This window comes from Mesoplodon bidens, assembly GCF_964165515.1.
Source record: "Mesoplodon bidens genome assembly, contig: HAP1_SCAFFOLD_383, whole genome shotgun sequence".
NCBI lineage: Eukaryota > Metazoa > Chordata > Mammalia > Artiodactyla > Ziphiidae > Mesoplodon > Mesoplodon bidens.
In genome coordinates, this window is record NW_027672551.1 from 124797 (window position 1) to 145523 (window position 20727).

The 20727-nt window shown below is 39.4% G+C and overlaps 1 pseudogene across 1 annotated transcript in view; it reads left to right on the forward strand.

Moving 5' to 3' along the window:
• Positions 1 to 20727, forward strand: part of LOC308610063 (putative helicase senataxin) — a 70747-nt pseudogene that overhangs the window by 13557 nt on the left and 36463 nt on the right. Inside the window, exons 6-11 of the transcript in view lie at positions 3166 to 3385; positions 4159 to 4278; positions 6940 to 7111; positions 7246 to 7333; positions 7832 to 10996; positions 20497 to 20596. The product of the transcript in view is annotated as a putative helicase senataxin (transcript). The remainder of the gene's footprint in view (positions 1 to 3165; positions 3386 to 4158; positions 4279 to 6939; positions 7112 to 7245; positions 7334 to 7831; positions 10997 to 20496; positions 20597 to 20727) is intronic.

A 20727-nucleotide genomic window follows, 5' to 3' on the forward strand; every position in this document is an offset into this window, starting at 1 on the left:
GTTAAAACACTTGAAATAATTATTTTGCTAATAGATGAGATTTTTAACAGGTGATGGGGTAGAGGGGAGAACAAGGAGATTCAGTTCTTAGGTGCCAAACAGGAAGAGGAACATGAGAATCAGAACAGTAGGTAGACAGAAGCAGAGAGCAACACCAGAGGCTTGGAACCTGACTTTGAGCTGATTGCTCGAGTTTGAGGACTTAACATCATGTGGCGAGGCAGCGTGTGCAGTAGGACCTGTGCACATTGGCCTCTAGAACTGAGTTACAACGTTAAGACAATAGCCACGAAGGGTTGCTCTGCCAATAGAAGGATAGTAAAGAGGCTTTTTTTTTAAGTGGCGAAGAAAGAACACGGTAATGGGGTTTCCAGTCAGAATGGTGGTGAATTTCTGTCTCCTTTGTGCCAAACCCAAACAATGATAGAAAAGAATTCAAAAAGTGGAATTCTAAAAGGTATAGTCCCACTTTTTAAAGGGTAAATGTTTCTTTGGACCAGTAATGGAACAGAAATACAAAGTGATACATGGTGGAAACCTGTATGTCGGCCTGGGTGGCTGTAGGTAGCAGGGGACTGAGTTTGTGCATGATAATAAGAATTACAAGTCTACTCCAGGCAAGGGTAGAACCAGAGTCGAGGCCTGTGCTTAAAATAAAGGTGGGGCTTTCCTGCCTGTGAAAGAAGACTGACAGAAAGTACAGCCAGCTGCTCTCCGGGACTGGCTTTCTTAAAGCTGCAAAGCAGTAGAGGAAGCAGGTCCAGCTGAGCAACCAGGACCTGGGCCAAGCACTTGCAGACTGGGTGACTGGGTCTGCAGGGCCAGGAATGACTGTATTCTTCATTATATATGTGTTTTTGTAGGTGAGGAAACTGAGTCAGGAGACTTAACCACAGTTACACAGGCTAGTATGGTGACTGGGATTTGTATATAGGCAGCCTGATCCAGAGCCCTAATGCTTTTTTTAAAGTTTTTATTTGAAAATACTTTAAAATTTTCAGAAAATTCTCAAAAATAAATAAAAGTAGAAAACACCTGTATATTCTTTAGCTGTATTCACCAATTACTAATGTTTCACTCCATTTGTTCTATCATTTGCTTTCAGTTAACTACAAAGCTGTTTGTTTTCTGACCATTTGAGAGTAGGTTGCATGTATCATAGCCTTTTGCCCCTAAATACTTCAGTGTATATTTCCTAAGAATAAGTATATTCTCACAATATTATAAACTTCAGTGACTTTAACATTGACACAGTAAGGTCTGTTTTCCAGTTGTGTCGTGTGATCCAGTGTACTTTGTAGCATTTTCCCCCTGTACTCCAGTATCCAGACCAGGATCAGGATTTACATGTAGTTGTGTTACATTAGTCTCCCTTAATCTGTAACATTTCCGCAGCCTATCTTTGTCTTTTATGACAATTACATTTCTGAAGAATAGTCATTTCTGCCTCCCTCCCATTTACAAAAAATAGAATGCTTTTCATTTTGGGTTTGTCTGATGCTTGCGCATGGTTAGGCTTCGGTTATACGTTCCAACTGGAATACTACATAAGTGAAGGATGCTATGTCCTTCTCAGGCTGTCAGATATACGGCATGCCATATCATCCGGCCTCTCATGGTGATGTTAATTTTGATCATCTAGTTGAGGTGTTGTCCAGTTTCTTCACTGTACAATGTCTATTTCTTAAGTACTCTAAGATCACATAAATACCTTACTCCTCACCAAAATGTTCTCCTAAATTTAGCATTACCTGATGGTTCTTCCCTGAGCCAGTTTTTCTAAGATTGCAAAATAGTTTCAACCCCAGCACTTTACACGTTTACCAGTCAGCACTTGACATTGATTATACTATAGTCAAGAGCCATTTTCCCTGCTCTTCATTTATTCATCTGTTTATCATAAGTTATAGACTCATTGATTCCTTTGTATTTTTTTTCGATAGCTTAAAATCCATTACTTAATTATGTTGGCATAGAGCCCATTCTTTTGTCCACTAGTTCTATGTTTTGCAAACTTTTCTGCCCATAACCTAAGTAAAAATATTCTTCATCGAGTTCACACACATATAGACATACGTGACCTAAACATTTCACAAAACAGTACTTACTGTTACTATGAAGGACGCCCACTGATTTTTTTTTAAAATTTTATTTAGTTTTTAAGGTTGGTTGTGATCACTAAATTCAGTTTGTAGTGCAGAATAAATTTAAAATCACTTCCCTATGCTATATCGCCATGTAGAGGTGACCTTTGATTTCTTCTGAGGTTTCTCTTTTCATTTTTCCTTTTTTAGCTTTCTATTATGGAACATTACAAACATACAAAAATAGATTGGTGTAGTGAACCCCCATATATCCATCACTGTGCTTCATCTGTTATCAATATGTGGTCAGTATTCTACTCCTGTTTAGTTACCGCAAATCTTAGACATCAGAGCATTTCATCCATAAAATACTTTAGTTCGTGTATCAAAAAGGTAAGTGCTCTTTTAAAAGAACAATTACATCGACACACTTATAATAATAATAATAATATATTTCTAGTCAGTATTTGAGTGGAAGTTACTCTCTCAAAAATGCTTTATCAGGGTTAGATCAAATCAGGATCAAGTAAGGTTCACATGTCGCATTCCAGTTGACCCTTGAGCAACAGGGGTTTAAACTGCATGGGTCCTCTTATACACAGATTCTTTTTAATAGCATGTAGTATAGTACTACACAGTTCGAGGTTAGTTGAATCCATGATGCAGAACCAGGATATGGAGGGCTGCCAACTATGTTATATTCGAATTATATTAGTGTATTCAACTACGCAGAGGGTAGGTGCCCCTAACCCTTGTGTGTTGTTCAAAGTTCAATTGTATCTTCCGTCTTTTTTTTTTTTCTGTCATCATGGACCTTTTGGTTTATTTCCTTTAAATGTCTGAAAATCATGTATTTTTCCTAAAGTACTTTATTCTATATGATAGTTTTTTTCTTCCAGTTTTATTGAGGTATAATTGACATACAGCACTGTATAAGTTTAAGATATACGGTGCAATGATTTTTTTAAAGTATTTGATGTATCTTGTGTCCTCTGTAATCTGTAGAGAATCTTATTTTAACTGTATTCTTTCTGTAGACAATTGTGTGTTAAATGAAGTAATGAATGTGTTACACTTTTAGGTTTCACGTTGGGCTATCCTGACAGCAAGAAACTTGGGGAAAGTGAACAGAGATGATTATTATGACTTACAGGAGGTTTTGACTTGCCTTTTTAAAGTTATTGAGTTGGGGCTTTTCGAAAGTCCAGACATTGATACTTCTTCTGTCCTTGAGAAGGGTAAACTGATTCTTCTGCCTTCACACATGTATGATACTGCCAACTACAAAAACTATTGGTTAGGTGAGTATTGTTCCTACACACATATAATTAGTATTTTCCAATATTTCTTACGATTATCCTGCAAGGGAAGGGATCTCTTCTGGTAATCTGATCAAAATTGCTAAATAAAGGATTTCATAGTTCACAATTCTTGTTCTGTCATTAAATTGACTATTACAACATCTTGTCTTTAAACATTTCTTATCCTAGAAATCATCTGTGTAAGAGGTACATTTTCAAGTATGGCAAATAGATCTTTTATTTAAGGCAGTATTAGATGTTACCGTATTAGCACAGCAGCTGAACTTAATAGGGTTTTGATCTCTTGAAACAGAGGTTTAATACCTCTTTTCCCATCTGTAAAATATTTCCTGGGAGAAAGCGATACTAACTTTGGTTTTCATCAAGTTGTATATTGACCTAAAGTAGTTCTGTCCTACTTCATTGATTCAGAGTCTTACAGTCATGTGTATATTTGGCAGTGACTGGTACTTGAAATATAGTGATCTTAAAATTTAAGGGGTCTTTGATATTATGAGATGCAAATTGTGTGGTAGTCATTTTGGAAATGGTTTTCTAACCAGGTTCGTGCCAGTTTCCCTTTTTATTCAGTCTAAAGTTCTGTTCTTAGGAGGAGGAGTTGTATATGAATATCTCAGACTTCAATGTCTGAGGCACTGGATACTGTTTGGTTTCATCTTACTGCCTTGTTATTCTTTTTGCCAACTAAACTGGAGAAGACATTAGAACAGTTTTATTTAATCAATTCAAGAAAACTATACGTGATCTTACAGGTATCTGCATGTTGCTGACCATTCTTGAGGAGCAAACCATGGATTCACTGTTGTTGGGCTCAAACAAACAGAATGATTTTATGCAATCAATACTTCACGCCATGGAGAGGCAATCAGATGGTAATAAACTTTATTTGCTGACTATTGTGATGATGGTGCACTTTGAAAATACTAGTGTCACTGTAAGAACTTGGGTGTATGATGTGGAGGAAAGAAAGAATGACCGTTTTATGGTTTTGGTCACAGAGTCAGAATTTTTAATTGGAAAGGACCTTCAGAGTTTAACTCAGCACGTTACTTTCATAAAAGAAGAAACTGAAGCCTAAGGAAGTTAACTTACTTTTGAAAAAAATAATTAATTAATTTTTGGCTGTGTTGTGTCTTTGGTGCTGTGCATGGGCTTTCTCTAGTTGCAGCGAGTGGGGTCTACAGATTCCTTCTTTAACATCTTTATTGGAGTATAATTTCTTTACAATGGTGTGCTAGTTTCTGCTGTATAACAAAGTGAATCAGCTACACATATACATATATCCCCATGTCCCCTCCCTCTTGCGTCTCCCTTCCACACCCCCATCCCACCCATCTAGGTGGTCACAGAGCACCAAGCGGATCTCCCTGTGCTCTGTGGCTTCTTCCCACTAGCTATTTTACATGTGGTAGTCCATGCCACTCTCTCACTTCGTCCCAGCTTACCCTTCCCTCTCCCCGTGTCCTCACGTCCATTCTCTATGTCTGCATCTTTATTCCTGTCCTGCCCCTAGGTTCTTCAGAACCTTTTTTTTTTAGATTCCATATGTAAGTGTTAGCGTACAGTATTTGTTTTTCTCTTTCTGACTTACTTCACTCTGTACCACAGACTCTAGGTCCACCTGCCTCACTACAAATAACTCGATTTCGTTTCTTTTTTATGGCTGAGTAATATTCCATTGTATGTATAGCCACATCTTTATCTGTTCATCTGTCGATGGACACTTGGGTTGCTTCCATGTCCTGGCTCTTGTAAATAAAGCTGCAGTGAACATTGTGGTACATGACTGTTTTTGGATTATGGTTTTCTCAGGGTATATGCCCAGGAGTGGAATTTCTGGGTCGTATGGTAGTTCTATTTTTAGTTTCTTAAGGAACCTCCATACTGCTCTCCATAGTGGCTGTATCAATTTACATTCCTACCAATAGTGCAAGAGGGCTCCCTTTTCTCCACACCATCGCCAGCATTTGTTGTTTGTAGATTTTTTGATGATGGCCATTCTGACTGGTGTGAGGTGACACCTCATTGTAGTTTTGATTTGCACTGCTCTAATGATTAGTGGTGTTGAGCATCCTTTCATGTGTTTGTTGGCAAACTGTATATCTTCTTTGGAGAAATGTCTGTTTAGGGCTTCTGCCCATTTTTGGATGGGGTTGTTTATTTTTTTGATATTGAGCTGCATGAGCTGCTTGTAAATTTTGGAGATTAATCATTTGTCTGTTGCTTCATTTGCAAATATTTTCTCCCATTCTGAGGGTTGTCTTTTCATCTTGTTTATATTCTCCATTGCTGTGCAAAAGCTTTGAAGTTTCATTAGGTCCCATTTGTTTGTTTTTATTTCCATGTCTCTAGGCGGTGGGTCAAAAAGGGTCTTTTATGTCATAGAGTGTTCTGCCTATGTTGTGGCAGGCGGATTCTTTACCACTTCACCACCAGGGAAGTCCCCTCTTTAAGAAACATTCCATAATTGTCTTCACCTAACTAATGACTTTCTTCCTTATTTGAGAGCTTCCTAGACATAAGACAGCTTCAGTAGAGGATAAAAAAGTATATGAGCAGTTCTACACGAACGACTATGATAAAAAAAAAGTAGACTCTAAGAGCCCTGAGGGAAATAAAGCAGAAAGTTCTAAGGCTGACAGTAATTGGGTGAGTTAGAGCACTTGCCTCCTAAGAATACTGCGGAAGATGACAGGTGGTGCTAACAGTGAAGCCATTCTGGTTCTCACTTGGAAAAAGCCAGCTATCTGTTTTTTTCTGTAGGTGGTGTATCTTTATGTGAGTGTCAAAAATAAATCTGGAAAGAAAGAATAGAGTAAGATCTTACAGATGCTTGACTGAGGGCTTCTAATTTCCTTAGAAGACATTAAGGAGCAAGTGAAGGTCTTTGAGCAGGGCAGTGTTTTGCCCCTGCATGTAGAGAAGAGGGGAAGGACCGGGCATAAGAGTGTGTGAGTAATGGGAATTCCTGCCAGTTGGATGGAATGGAGATAACAACAAAGCCATGTTGAGAATGGATGGATAAAGAGTATGTATCTCTGCTTATCCAGTGGATGAGGGGTTCAGTCCTTTATTCCAACCGAATGACACACACAATTCAGGATTTCTCATATCATGGACTTTGTTTAGATCTGAAAATACCAAGTTTTTCTTTCTCTCCCTTTTTTTTTCTACTTTACCTCTGTTATTTATTGAAGGATGGGAGTATAAAGGTCTGGAAGAAGCAGAGGAGGAACGATTCTTTCAGGTTGGCAAATAGGGTGAGAAAGTTGAGTTTATCTGGACTATCTCAGTTTGTTCCACACTACAAGATTTCTTAACAGAGGTGTATTGCTTTAAAAAAAAATGCAGACATTATTTAAAAGTTTGCCAGGTTTCTAAAACCTGTAGTTGACAACACTTTACTTTAAATTACTTCCTGCTTTGCTTTCAGTTTTGTTGCTACCCAGGTAAAGAATGCTTAATTCTCAATATATTTTAGTCCCTTTCTCTAATTGTGTTGTAATTTGGCAAATTACTCCATTGTGTTTCAGATGATAGTGTGGATCCTTTCTGGCCAGCGTTACACTGTTTCATGGTGATTCTGGATCGTCTTGGATCTAAGGTCTGGGGTCAACTGATTGATCCTATTGAGGCATTTCAATCCATTATCAACAATGTGAGCTACAGGAAAGAGATCCAGAACATACGGAACAGCTCTGTGAGGTTCGTTCAGTTCCTGTGTCAGGATTTCCGACAGTCTGTATGAGGAAGTCTACTATAATTGACTTTAACAGTAGGATTTTTCTCTTCTTTTTACCCTTCATTTCAGTAATTTCTATTTGTTCTTAATATTTAAGGACCAAGTCAGAACCGGAGTCATATTTAGATGATATGGTGACTTGCAGCCAGATGGTATACAATTATAACCCTGAAAAGACCAAAAAGGTATAAAACATTTTGAGAATTCAGATGATATTGTATTGCCTTTATATTGTATAGTCAGTGTTTTACGTGGTTAGTTGCATTGCTGATTTTATGATATGTAGCTATTCTGAATCAACTGTTGCATAAAACAGTTTCTGATTGAACAGTAGCTCATGAGGAAAAATGGTCTGTAATGAGAGCATGCACAGTTTGAGAGATTAATTTTTAAGTACATTTTGGAAGGGTAGAACATTTATGGCATGAGGGAGATAAATCACATGACTAGAAATCAAAACCAACTGAAGGAAAGAGGTCCAGAGTACATGGAGGTTTTGTAAATTTAACCTTTTCATGAAAGCTTCACCTCAAAATTGGACTGTTTTCAATTTCTTGGGGGTCCATATATGTACATCAACACAAGGAAAGTTGAGCAGTGTATTTTCTTGTTGGCAACTTTTGTGTTAAACCTGTCATGAATGGTGCTTGTTTATCTGAATGTCAGTATCTCTTTCATGTTAGGATTCAGGGTGGAGATCAGCCATTTGCCCAGATTATTGTCCTAACATGTATGAAGAAATGGAAACATTAGCTAATGTGCTTCAGTCAGATATCGGTCAAGACATGCGTGTTCATAACAGCACGTTTCTGTGGTTCATCCCCTTTGTGCAGTCCCTCATGGATCTTAAGGATCTGGGTGTGGCCTATATAGTGGAGGTTATTCATCATCTGCATTCTGAAGTCAAAGACGTCCTCAACCAGACGGACGCCGTGTGTGACACAGTCACTGAGTTTTTCCTTCTGATTTTGGTGTCAGTGATTGAAGTGCATAGAAATAAAAAGTGTTTGCATTTGCTGTGGGTTAGTTCCCAGCAGTGGGTGGAAGCCATCGTAAAATGTGCCAAGCTTCCCACCACCGCGTTTGCTCGGAGTTCTGAGAAGTCATCTGGAAACTGCTCCAAAGGCACAACAATGATATCTCTGTCACTGCATTCAGTGCCATCTAACTCTGTACAACTTGCTTGTGTGCAGCTGATCAGAAGTCTCCTTAAAGAAGGCTATCAGCTTGGGCAGCAGACTCTTTGTAAGCGATTCTGGGATAAGCTCAACTTATACCTACGAGGAAATATATCTTTAGGTTGGCAGTTGACTAGTCAGGAAACCCATGAGTTACAAACTTGTTTAAAGCAAAGTATTAGAAACATAAAATTCAAAGTGCCTCAGTGTAGCACTTCTGTGGATCTGACTCCTCCATGTAAAACACCTCCTGCATCTTACAATAAAGAAGAAAGTGAACAAACAGGGAAGAAGTCTAAAAAACAAAGGCACTGTCTGGAAAACTCCAGCCCAACATTCTCTAAAGAACCGATGAAAGCTGATGCATGTCAAGTGAAAGAGAGTATTTTCAGCAAGGCACATAATGCCATAGAAGAGGATAATGAGCAAACTTATCTAAAAGATTTGAAACTCAAAGACCATCTCTCAGCTGAGTTGTGCTTGAAGCCGAGTAGTAAAAGGCTTGTGAATGAAAGAGCTCGAGGCCAAGTTAAAATAAGTACAGGGAAGCATAAGTCTGTAAAAGAGAATTCCTCATATACCCCACAGAATTGTACTTCAAGAAATGGTCCAGAAAAGGTATTTGACAGAGGAATAATCACATCAACAGGTTTGTTGACTGATTCTAGCAATGACTCTCTGGAAAAAGTGTCCACATCAGATGAGGATTTCTCTTTAAAGGATGATGCTCTTGGCAAAACCTCAAAAGCAAACACTAAGGCACATAAAGATGAAATCTGTGCTAAGTTATTGCATGTAATGAAAAAGCAAGACAGGAAAAGTACCACTTTAGAGGAAAACCTGACTGTATCTAGCATTGAAAGTTTCTGTTCACAGAAAGATACAGGAGCTCAGAAAGGAGATGGCTTCATACACAATCTCTCTTTAGGCCCTAGTGGTGTTCTGGATGATAAAAATGGACAACAAAAACCTGAAAACAGTTTACTGCTGAAAAAGAAACAAGTACAGGAAGAAGAGTTGGGCATTTTCTCCACCCCTGATATCAGTTGTCAAATACTAGAATGTCATGTTGGTAATAAAGATTTGGTCTCATTCACAGAAATGACCGATATTTTTGTGGAGAAAACACCTCCCTTTAAAGATCCTGTGACTGGACTTGAATCAAGAGATACGGGAATTAGCAAGAGTACTGTTGAGTTTTCTTCTGATTTAAGAGAACAGGTCCTTAGCATCAGTCCTAAGTCTGACCCTTTAACAGATTCTCAGATAGACAGAGACCTCCACATATTATCTTTAATAGCTCAAGCCAGTGTTATTAAGTTCCCATCAGGTTCAACCCAAAGAAGTTTATCCCAGCTACAAAGAAAAGTTAAAGATGATAGAAGATGTTTGACAGCCAACCAAAATAGTGTCAGGGAAACCTGCTCTGGACACGTCATTATTATTTCAGAATCTGATGAAGATGATGATGATGATGAAAGAATTGTGGGTTTTAAGAAACACATTAAACAGGGTAAGACATGCATTGAGAAAGGATGTCCAGAGCATCATACTTCAATAGCTAACACAAATGTGGAACAGAATGTAATAAAGGAAGAAAATACAAGGTCCCTTTTGCGGTTTGAGGAATCGGATTCTCATTTTTTTGAGTTTGAAAGTCCATGTGAAGTGTTTTCAGTTCGGCAAGATCAGAGACCAGACAACAAGAATTCAGTTCAAGAGAATGAAGAGAATTCGTGCTTGACTCATGTAGGGGATATCACAGATGATTGGGGTTATGGTCCAGCTTATGTACCTGAAGAGGTCATTAAAAAAGCAGCAGAGGCAGCTTTGAAGGAGGGAGAACCTGAATGCAACAGTGACATAGAGGAGGATAATATATTTTTAACACAATGTGATCCAGAAGATATGGATTTATGTTCACAAATGGAGAAAGAGAATGATGAACTCATTGAAGTAGTTCATGGAAGAGATACAGTCCAGGTAGAAGAAGATTCTGTGAGTCGGCCTCAGTTGGAATCTTGGAGTAGCACAAAATGTAAATACAAAGATTGTGTGGAAACACTGGAAAACCAGGGTGAATACTGTTCCAAACACTCTGAAGCTAAAGCAGCAGATGAAGATACATTTCGTAGACCTGGCTTGCCTCTCTCTTCATCTAAACCTTCGAGACCTCCCACTGCTAAGATATTTACCTCCAGTAGTACTTCACGAATTGCTGGTCTTTACAAGTCTTTGGTAAATACGTCAGCGCTCTTACCAACTCTGCAAAATAAGTCAAGTGGGGTACAATCTGCTTTGAAAGTACCACAGCCAGTCTCTGTGGTGTCTCAGAAGCCAGTGGCTGAAATGAAGGGTTTGTGCAACGTTCTCCAGTGTCATACTCCAAATAATTCCAACAGGCAAGGCTACAAAGTTCCATTTTGTGAAAACAGATCTTTTTCACCTTCCTCTCCGGTAAACATTTTCTTGTCAGCACAGTCCATCTCTGACACCTTCGTTAAAGAGGTCTTAAAATGGAAATACGCAATGTTTGTGGACTTTGATCAGTGCGGACCCCCTTCAACTCTTTGTCAGTCCATCACAAGACCTGTGCCTGTGAGATTTCAAGATGGTAGAGAATATTTTAATGTGTTTTTCCCTTTGATGATCCTGAATACTTTTGAAACTGTAAGTATATGTTCTAATCGTATACCTTCAGACTTTGAAATTACGTTTCTTTACCATGCTGAGTACGGCTAAAATAACTGATCGCATTTTGATTTAGATGTAGCTTGTAGATTTCATGTTGAACAGACATTGTGCCCCACAGTGTTCTAGATGCCGGTGATACAGAGGAAACCCTTAAACTCTGCCCTTCTGGAGCTTACAGACACAATTCAGAGTGCTAGTTTACCAAGTCCAGAGGTGGCACAGGAGGAGGAAACGTTTTTCGGTGTAAAATAAGGGAAGACTTCTCAGAGGACATAGTCTCTCATCTGCGTTTATTTTTTTGAAAAGTAGTGTAAACCTTTACTGAAGTTTTCTTGAGGAGGTAGCAAAGGGCAAGTTACACTGGTCAGCACAAAGCAGTAAATCCCAAATTTCTCATCTGTCTTCCCAACTTCTTAGGCGTCATAGCAGCCTTTAGCTGCCCCCCTACCCCAACACATCCCATTCTGGTTCTTCTCTCTTTCTTACTGCCTGACTGGGATTGCCAAGAAAAATATAGGATTCCCAGTTAAATTTGAACCTCAGAAAAACAGTAATTCTTTAGTGTAAACATCCACCTGCACTTTGAAGGATGTTTTTGGTGTTCTCACAGCAGGTCGATTTTTCCTTTTTTTCAAATTGGTTAAAAAACAAAAACCCAAAAGGTGAGTGTGCAACAAGACTCTTCAAAACCAAGAGCACTGAGGTAAATACCCACGTATTCAGTCAGCAGATCCTCGGGTGCCTGATACTTGCCCAGTACTATCACAGACCTGGCGGGGGTAAAGTGGTGAACACGACAGACAAGGCCTCTGCCTTCTGGGAATGATCATTTCAGATCGGGACAAAAGGCTCTAGAGTGCTCTAGAATGATCTAGAACAAAAGGGAGCAGGCACTTGAGACTGAAAGGTGAGACGGCCTCTGTGAGCGATGGTATTCACACCGAGACCAGAGTGAGCAGAAGGAGTTGGCCATAGGAAGTATATCGCAGGCAGAGAGACTGCAAAGATCCAGCTTAGAATTGTTAAAGGCAAAGGAGATGTACTGCACAAAGAGGCAAGTTGGTGTCAATTTATGCCCTAAATTTCAGCCATTGTCGTAAGAATTATTTTACTAGTGTTTCAGAACCATTAGAAACAACTAACTGATAAAGGCTCTTCAGTCTCTCTCCTTAAGAACAATGTGAAATAGTATTACAAGAATGATTTTCTTACCTTACAAAATCGTTAGTTCAGTGAACAGTGTATACAGTTAAATAAGCTGGGGAATATACAGAGATTTTCTTCATCTTGGAGCTTACTTTTTTCTTGAACGTTTATCCTTTCCAGAAAACACTAAATTGCTTAGAGGCCATTCATAGCCCTTAAATTTAGGACACATTTGTGATTTTATTTTTCCCTTAGTTCAGAAGTATTTATATGTTTATCTTTAAGATTTCTTCCTTCAGGACATTTCTGTAGCTAGAACCTTTTCAAAGCAGAATGAGCACAAGTTCCGTTTGTATATACACAAAGTTTAAGATAGTCAAATACTTGTGGAAGGCCCATTATTAAAAAAAAAAAATCAGCCACTCTCACCTCCCCAAGTAATTATTTTTGATCCTTGAGGGATCCTTTTGTTATTTACTTCCATATTTCTAAATAACATGCCACTATTTTGACTTGTTAATTTTTCAGTACTAGACATTTTCTGTAATTACCCACTACAGGAAGTACCCTCTCTTCCCAGCCCTGTGTTCACACACACCTCTCCTGTTTTCCCATCCTCACTATGGAGTAGTCTTGTAATTTTTAGGTCAGTATTTGTTATTATTTTGACGATATAAAAGGTGTCCACTGGGCTTCCCTGGTGGCGCAGTGGTTGAGAATCTGCCTGCTAATGCAGGGGTCACAGGTTCGAGCCCTGGTCTGGGAGGATCCCACGTGCCGTGGAGCAGCTATGCCCGTGAGCCACAAGTACTGAGCCTGCGTGTCTGGAGCCTGTGCTCCCCAACTAGAGAGGCTGCGATAGTGAGAGGCCCACGCACTGTGATGAAGAGTAGCCCCCGCTTGCCGCAACTAGAGAAAGCCCTCGCACAGAAACGAAGACCCAACACAGCAAAAATAAATTAATTTAAACAAAAGAGAATAAGGTCTTTGAATTAAAAACAAAAGTGTCCGCGACTAAGTCATGTGGTAGTTGTAACTACTTTTCGTTTCCGACTCTTTGCTTTCTCTGGATTTATTGTTTACTTAATTTTCTATGTACGTATTACTAATTTAGCTTCAGGCTGTCTCTTGGATGTTTAGGCCTCTCAGTATGATCAGGCACATCAGATAGTTGATAAATTTCATCTTCTTGGTTTAGGATGGTTAACCTGAAATGCTCACCATCCTCATCCTAGGGCTTGCATTTCCTTCTTTCCTGTGTTGGATCTTTGTCTCCTGTACCCAGGGTTGTCTGTTTTTGTCACCCTCTCATTTTAGTAAGGCACATCCTTCAAGCTTCCTGAGAAAAGAATGTGTAGGAGATAAATTTTGAAACTTTGCATGTCTTAAAATTTCTTTCTATTTTGCCATCTCTGTCTTTGTTGTTGTCATCGTCATTCTCCTTCCTTGGAGACTTTCTCAGCGTCCAAGTCTATTGAAACAATTTTTGAGCATATTTTTAGTTTCACAGTACTCTTGTCCTCTCATTATTCCTTTTTATAGGATTGTGTGCTTTCTTCATGTGCACAGTATTTTTTACTACCTGAAGTTAATTAATGATAAGTTTAAAGTTTGTTGAAAGTTTTCTTCTCCTTTCATTGTCCCTGTTTTCCCAGTTGCTTTTTTCCTATTCATTTTAGTGTCTACAGACCTTTCATGTTAACTCCTTTCTTCACATGTCTAATGATTTTTGTTGGTTTACTCACATTTAAGAACAGGATACTAACAAGCAGATTGGAGCATTGTTCATAATAGCCAAAAGTTGTAAACAGCCGAGATGTCCATCAGGAGATGAATGGGTAAACAAAACATGGTATATGCCTACAATGGAATATTAGTCTACTATTAAAAGGAATGACCCGTTCTATGTACTTTTACCTGTCCTTTGATGAGCCTGGAAAATATTATGCTAAGTGAAAGAAGCCAGGTACAGAAGGCCACACATTGTGTAATTCCATTTATATGAATTTTCCAGAATAGGCACATCCGTAGAGACAGAAAGTGGATTAGTAGTCGCCAGGGGATGGGTGAGGGAGGGGTGTGGGAATTAGGACTGACTGCTAATAGGTATAAGGCTTGTTTTGGGATGGTGGGAATGTTCTGGAGTTAGATAATGGTGATGGTTACACAAAATAGTGAATGTACTAAAAACACACTGTAGTGTGCACACTTTAAAGTGGTGAATTTTATATTGTGAACTATATCTCAACTTTTTAATGCTATAAGAAAAGAGGATGCATTTAAATAATGACAGGTCAAAAGAGATGCTTAGGAAAAGAGATACTTGTACTAAAATGGTCCTTTATTATTTGCACTGTGGAAGTCAAATGTGATCTGAAGGACACCATCACATGGTGAAATCCAAATTAGTTTCTTTATATTAAGATTACATGCTTGGGTATAGTTATAATCTATATTTTGTTACATGTAAGATTTTAAAACAGATTAGAAGCTCTGAGTGAAAGGGATAGGCTTGTTGACCATTTGGCATTTTATTGGGAAGCCTCATCCCCACCCTCATGTCACTGTTTTTAGTCTTTTCTTTTCCCCTCTTAGTGAGGTCAGATTTCCCCAAGAAGAATCTTCAGATCGATTGCCTGGAAAGCATAGGCTTGATGGGGAGCTGACTGTGGGGTGAGGGTGGGGGCAGAGGGAAAGGTCCAGGCATTCAGTATCTAAATATTTGCTTAATTCCCTGTTTAAAAATTATTTTATTTTTAAAATTATTTTATTTATTTTTGGCTGTGTTGGGTCTTCGTTGCTGCACGTGGGCTTTTCCCTAGTTGTGGCGAGGGCTTCAGTAGTTGTGGTTCAAAGACTCCAGAGCGCAGGCTCAGTAGTTGTAGTGCATGGGCTTAGTTGCTCCACGGCACGTGGGATCTTCCCAGACCAGGGATAGAACCCGTGGCCCCTGCATTGGCAGGCAGATGCCTAACCACTGTACCACCAGGGACGCCCCCCCCCACATTTTTTTTTTTTAAGTACAGTATCCCCTCTCTATCTGCTGCCCCACAGGCAGAGACGGTCACACTTTATAGAAGTGAAACCACTCTAGCTTTTTGCTAGGAACAGGGATGGGCAGTCTCCCTTCAGCCCTCCTCCTCCTAGAGGTGTATGTCAGACACTTCCTTCTTAGAGTTCAGCTTCTTGGACTTGCTGAGTTAGTTAACCATTCATCCATCTGCTTACCAGCTTCCCAGATTTTGATACTCTTGCCTCGTCTTCTGTTCTCTTCATCCTAATGAATTAATCCTGTTGTGAAAAATCCCTTGGGTGTTTTAGTGGGGTTTCAGGGGAATGAAAGGAAATGCCTGTGTTCAATCTGTCATCTTTACCGTGAAGTTTTATCTTGTTCTTTTTTTCTTATTTTTGCAATCTTGTTCTTTTTCTTTAACCATGTAGTGAAACAGCATTGTTTTAGCATTTGTAGTTTATATAGGCCAACATTTATTAATGGTATTATTAATATACCTTGATTCCTTTTTTTTTTCCCACTGTAACGTGTGGCTTGTGGGATCTTAGTTGCCTGACCAGGGATTGAACCTGGGCCCTCAGCAGTGAAAGCACTAACAACTGAACTGCCAGAGAATTCTCAGATACCTTGATTACTTTTAATGTTTATTCTTTCTTATAAGCCAGAGACTGTGGCATCAACCACAGTCTTGGGCCAAGGCTTCTTATCCTCATTTGGATGTAATTTGACTTCGTAATATTGTTTGTTAATGGAATGCTGAAGTGTGTTTAGAGTCCTTTGACAGAAATGTGGTTGGTATCCTATTTAGGACATGAAACGCAGTGTTTGGTTATCCAGTTCTTATGTCTTATTGCAGGTGGAATGCAATGACATTGCGTAGAATTATCCCTTGCCCCAAAGGGCAAACGAGCAAATTCAACTTTTAGAAATATGAGTCTCTTGAATAAAAAAAAAATCCCACAGGACTCAGAGGCAAAAAGTATACAAGTCAATTTTCACAACAAAGTAAAGGAGCTGTTACAGTGGAGGATTCCTGGACTGAATGTCAATATTATGACATAGTATGAGTCTGTTTCGTGTTTGGTAATTGCAATCATTGTTGCTTTTGTTGTGGTCATCCATTTGCAATGCTTGGTGTCAGTTTATTTATCTCTTGTAAAAATAAAATACAGTGTGTGGGGGGAAAAAAAGAAATATGAGTCTTTTGTGTACTGATGTGACTGATAGAGGATATATTAGTTTTTAATCCTTAGGTTTAACACACAAAAATATTAGATAAATGTGCACTATTTTGACAGGGACCAATTTTTTTGGTCAGTTTTGGCAAATACTCTATTTTCTTAAAGTTTTGGTTTGCTGGCTCTGTCTGCAGTCCCCTTCGGTTACCTGTGTGTGCATGCACGTGTATGCAGAGTGTAATTGGCAGCTGCTTTTTAGGTTGTGTAGACAAGGAGCAGGCAGAAAGGGGGCCCTTCTGGAGTACCAGCTGTGATTCTTAGTGCCCACACCCCTTATAGGGAGAGTGCACCATTTTTAGCTAATTTCCTGTTATAATTTGTTCTGTGAAGGAAACAAAACAGGTTGATATGATGAGCGACATTGGGAGGCTGCTTTTGAGATCGGGCTGAGAGCCAGGAGAGGAGGGTTTTGTGCAGAGGAGGGGGGAGGGTCAAGACTATAATGCTTTGAAGTAGGCCTAACTGAGCATGTGTGAGCAAAGAGATTAGGCTGATGTGACTGGAGTGAGGTAACTTAGAGGTAAAGGGAAATGAAGTAAGATTGCAGAAATCAGTCAAGAGCTGGATGGTATACAACCCTGTAAGTGCAGGTTGGGGTTTCATTCTCAGTACAGTGAGAAGATGTTGGAGGATTTTTAGTTGGTTGGTGTTTAGGCTGGGGGAGTAGCAATATGTAATAGTTTACTTTTTTGTTTTAAAGAAAACATTCTTAGTTGCTCATTAGAGAATAACTGTAGAAAGGTAAGCATAGATGCAGTAGACCTGTCGGGGGCTATTATAATAGCCCAGGAGAAAGATGATGGTAGCTTGATCTAGGTGGTAGCTATGGAAATAAAGAGAAGTGAATTCATTGGGCGTAAATTTTGGAGATAGTACTCAGTACTTATCTTTTTTAAATATATATAGAAATTTATGTGATTCATTTTTGGCTGGGTTGGGTCTTGGTTGATGCACACAGGCTTTCTCTAGTTGCAGCGAGCTAGAGGAACTCTGCATAGCATCCCCCATTATCAACATCCCCTACCAATGTAGTACATTTGTACAACTGATGAACCTACATTGACACGTCATTACCACCCAGAGTCCATAGTTTTCATTAGGGTTCACTCTTGATTTGTATATTCTAAGGGTTTGGACAAACGTATAATGACATGTAGCAGTCCTCTAATATCAGAGTACTTTCACTGCCCTAAAAATCCTCTCTGCTCTGCCTGTTCACCCCTCCACAGTCTCAACCCTGGCAATCACTCATCCTTTTACTGTCTCCATAGTTTGCTTTCTCCAGCATGTCAAATAGTTGGAATCACACAGTATGTAGCCTTTCCAGATTGGCTTCTTTCACTTAGTAATGTGCATTTCAGGTCCTTCTGTGTCTTTTCATGGCTTCATAGCTCATTTCTTTTTAGCACTAAATAATATTCCATTGTCTGGTTGTACCATAGTTGGTTTATCCGTTCACCCACTGAAGGGCATCTTGGTTGCTTCCAAGTTTAGGCAGTTATGAATAAAGCTGCTATAAATATCCATGTGCAGGTTTTTAACATAAATGTAAGTTTTCAGTTCATTTGGATAAATAGTGAGGGCACTATTGCTGGATCCTACAGTAAGAATATGTTTAGTTTCATAGGAAACCACCGAACAGTCTTCCAAACTGGTGGTACCATCTTGGGAATTTCCTGGTGGTACAGTGGTTAGGACTCTGCACTTCCACTTGCAGGGGGCACAGGTTCGATCCCCGGTCAGGGAACTAAATCCCACAAGCCACGTGGCTCAGCAAAAAAAAAGAAAAAAAAAAAAAAGGTGATGGTGCCATTTTACATTCCCACGAGCAATAAATGAGTGTTCCTACTGTTCCACATCCCCGTCAGCATTTGGTCCTGTCAGTGCTCCAGATTTTGGCCATTCTAATACGTGTGTAATAGTATCTTGTTGTTTTAATTTGCATTCCTTTGATGACATAAGATATGGAGCATTTTTTCATATACTAATTTACGGTCTGTATATCTACTTTGGTGAGGTGTCTGTCCAGGCCTTTTGCACATCTTTTTCATCAGGTTGTCTGTTTTCTTACTGTTGAGTTATTTTTTTCTTTTTTAAATAAATTTAGTTTATTTATTTTTGGCTGCATTGGGTCTTCATTGCTGTGCACAGGCTTCCTCTAGTTGCAGCGAGCAGGGGCTACTCTTTGCAGTGTGTGGGCTTCTCATTGCAGTGGCTTCTCTTGTTATGGAGCACGGGCTCTAGGCATGTGGGCTTCAGTGGTTGTGGCATGCGGGCTCAGTAGTTGTGGCTCACGGGCTTAGTTGCTCCGTGGCATGTGAGATCTTCCTGGACCAGGGATCGAACCTGTGTCCCCTGTGTTGGCAGGCAGATTCTTAACCACTGTGCCACCAGAGAAGCCCTTCTCCTTCACTATTAAAGGATAATTTTTCAGCATTCCGAATTCTAGATTGGTAGGATTTTTTCTTTCAACAGTCTAAATATTTCACTACTCTCTCCTTGCTTGCATGGTTTCTGAGGAGAAGTTAGATGTAATTCTTATCCTTCCTCCTCTATAGATAAGGTGTTTTTTCCCACAGGCTTCTTTCATGAATTATTTTTCCTTTATCTTTGATATTTCATATTCCTGAAGGTTGAATATGATATGCCTAGGTGTAGTTTCTGGCATTTATTCTGCTTGGTCTTGGAGCTTCCTGGATCTGTGGTTTGGTGTCTGATGTTAATTTTGGAAAACTCTTGAGTCATTATACCTCAAATACTGCTGCTTTTTCGCTCTCTCTTCTTCTCGTATCTCCATTATGTGTATGCTGCATCTTTTGTCATTATCTCACAGTCTTGGATATTCTGGGGTGTGGTTTTTTTTACCCATTTTTTTCTCCTTGCTTTTCAGCTTTGGTAGCTTCTATTGCTGTAGCCTCAAGCTCAGAGATTGTTTCCTCAGCAATGTCCAGTGTACTAATGAGGCCATCAGAGGCATCCTTCATTTCTGTTACAGTGTTTTTGATCTCTGGCATTACCTTTTGATTCTTTCTACTTTCCATCTCATTCATTACATTACCCATCTATTATTTCATGGCCTCCTTTTTTCATTAAACTCTTAGTATATTAACTATAGTATAAAAAAAATCCTGGTCTGATAATTCCAGTATTCCTGCCATATCTGACAGGTTTTAGTGCTTCTTTATTCTGTGCAAACTGTGCTTTTTGCCTTTGAGTATGCCTTGTAATTTTTTTGTTGCAAGGCAGACGTAATCTACTAAGTAAAAGGAACAGCAGTAAATAGGCCTTTAGTGATATAGAAATGAGGTATGGGGGAAGGAAGACCATTCCATAGTCCTATGATAAGGTGTCACTCTTTTAGTGAGCCTTTGCCTCTGGACTAAGAACTTTACACCACATGCTTCTTAGTTTCCCCCCACCTCCTTGGGTGAGACAGGATGGTTAGAATGGGCTGGAGCTGGTTTTCTTCCCTCAAGTAGTTTAAGCTCTGATAAAATCCCAGCAACTTTGACTCCGGAAAAATAGCATCTCATAGATCAGGCCTTGTTAAGAAGGTCAAGAATGCTCTGGTGTATTACACAATGGTTCCTTTACCCCAGTCCCCACCAACCCCCCACCCCCGCTGGAAGCACACAGGGAATTTTCTCCAGTGTTCACTGTGAGGGCCTGTTCGAGCTCCTAGAGGTAAGACTCACCAAAGTGTGGAGTCCCTTTTATGACTGGGTCCCCCTAGAGTTTTTAAGAGAGGTCATGCTGAGCCTCCAACAGTTTGTCGCATCCAGTTCAGGATTTCCTCCTGGCATGGAGGTTTCTACTTCAGAGTTTTCTGCGCTGGCAAGTTGTGATTGTCTGTATCCACCTTTTTGTCTCTTTTTACTTGTTAGGATGGAGTGGCGACTTCTAAGTTCCTTACATGCCAAGCTGGAAACCAGAAGTCCCAAATTAATTTTTAATGTTTGTGTCACACAGGAGTTCTAGGTTCTGGATTTTATGGTTGCTTACTTTGGAAAATTTTGCCGTTTAACATTGGCTTTTCAGATGTTTTTGCTTTCTTAAGTTGCTTTTTTTGCTTTGCGTAGGTGGCACAGGAATGGAACAGCTCTCCAAACAAAGAGAAATTCCATCAGTTGCATTTACGAAAATTTCCTGCTGATTATAAAAAATACTGGGAGTTTGTGGGTAAGTTCTTTTTTATGTAACTTGGGCTCTATCATATAATAATTGGAGATTGCTATTTGAGGGAACATAATAATTGCTTGAATTTTCTGGGATATAGGTTTCCTGAGGTGAATTTGTAAGCTCTTACAAAG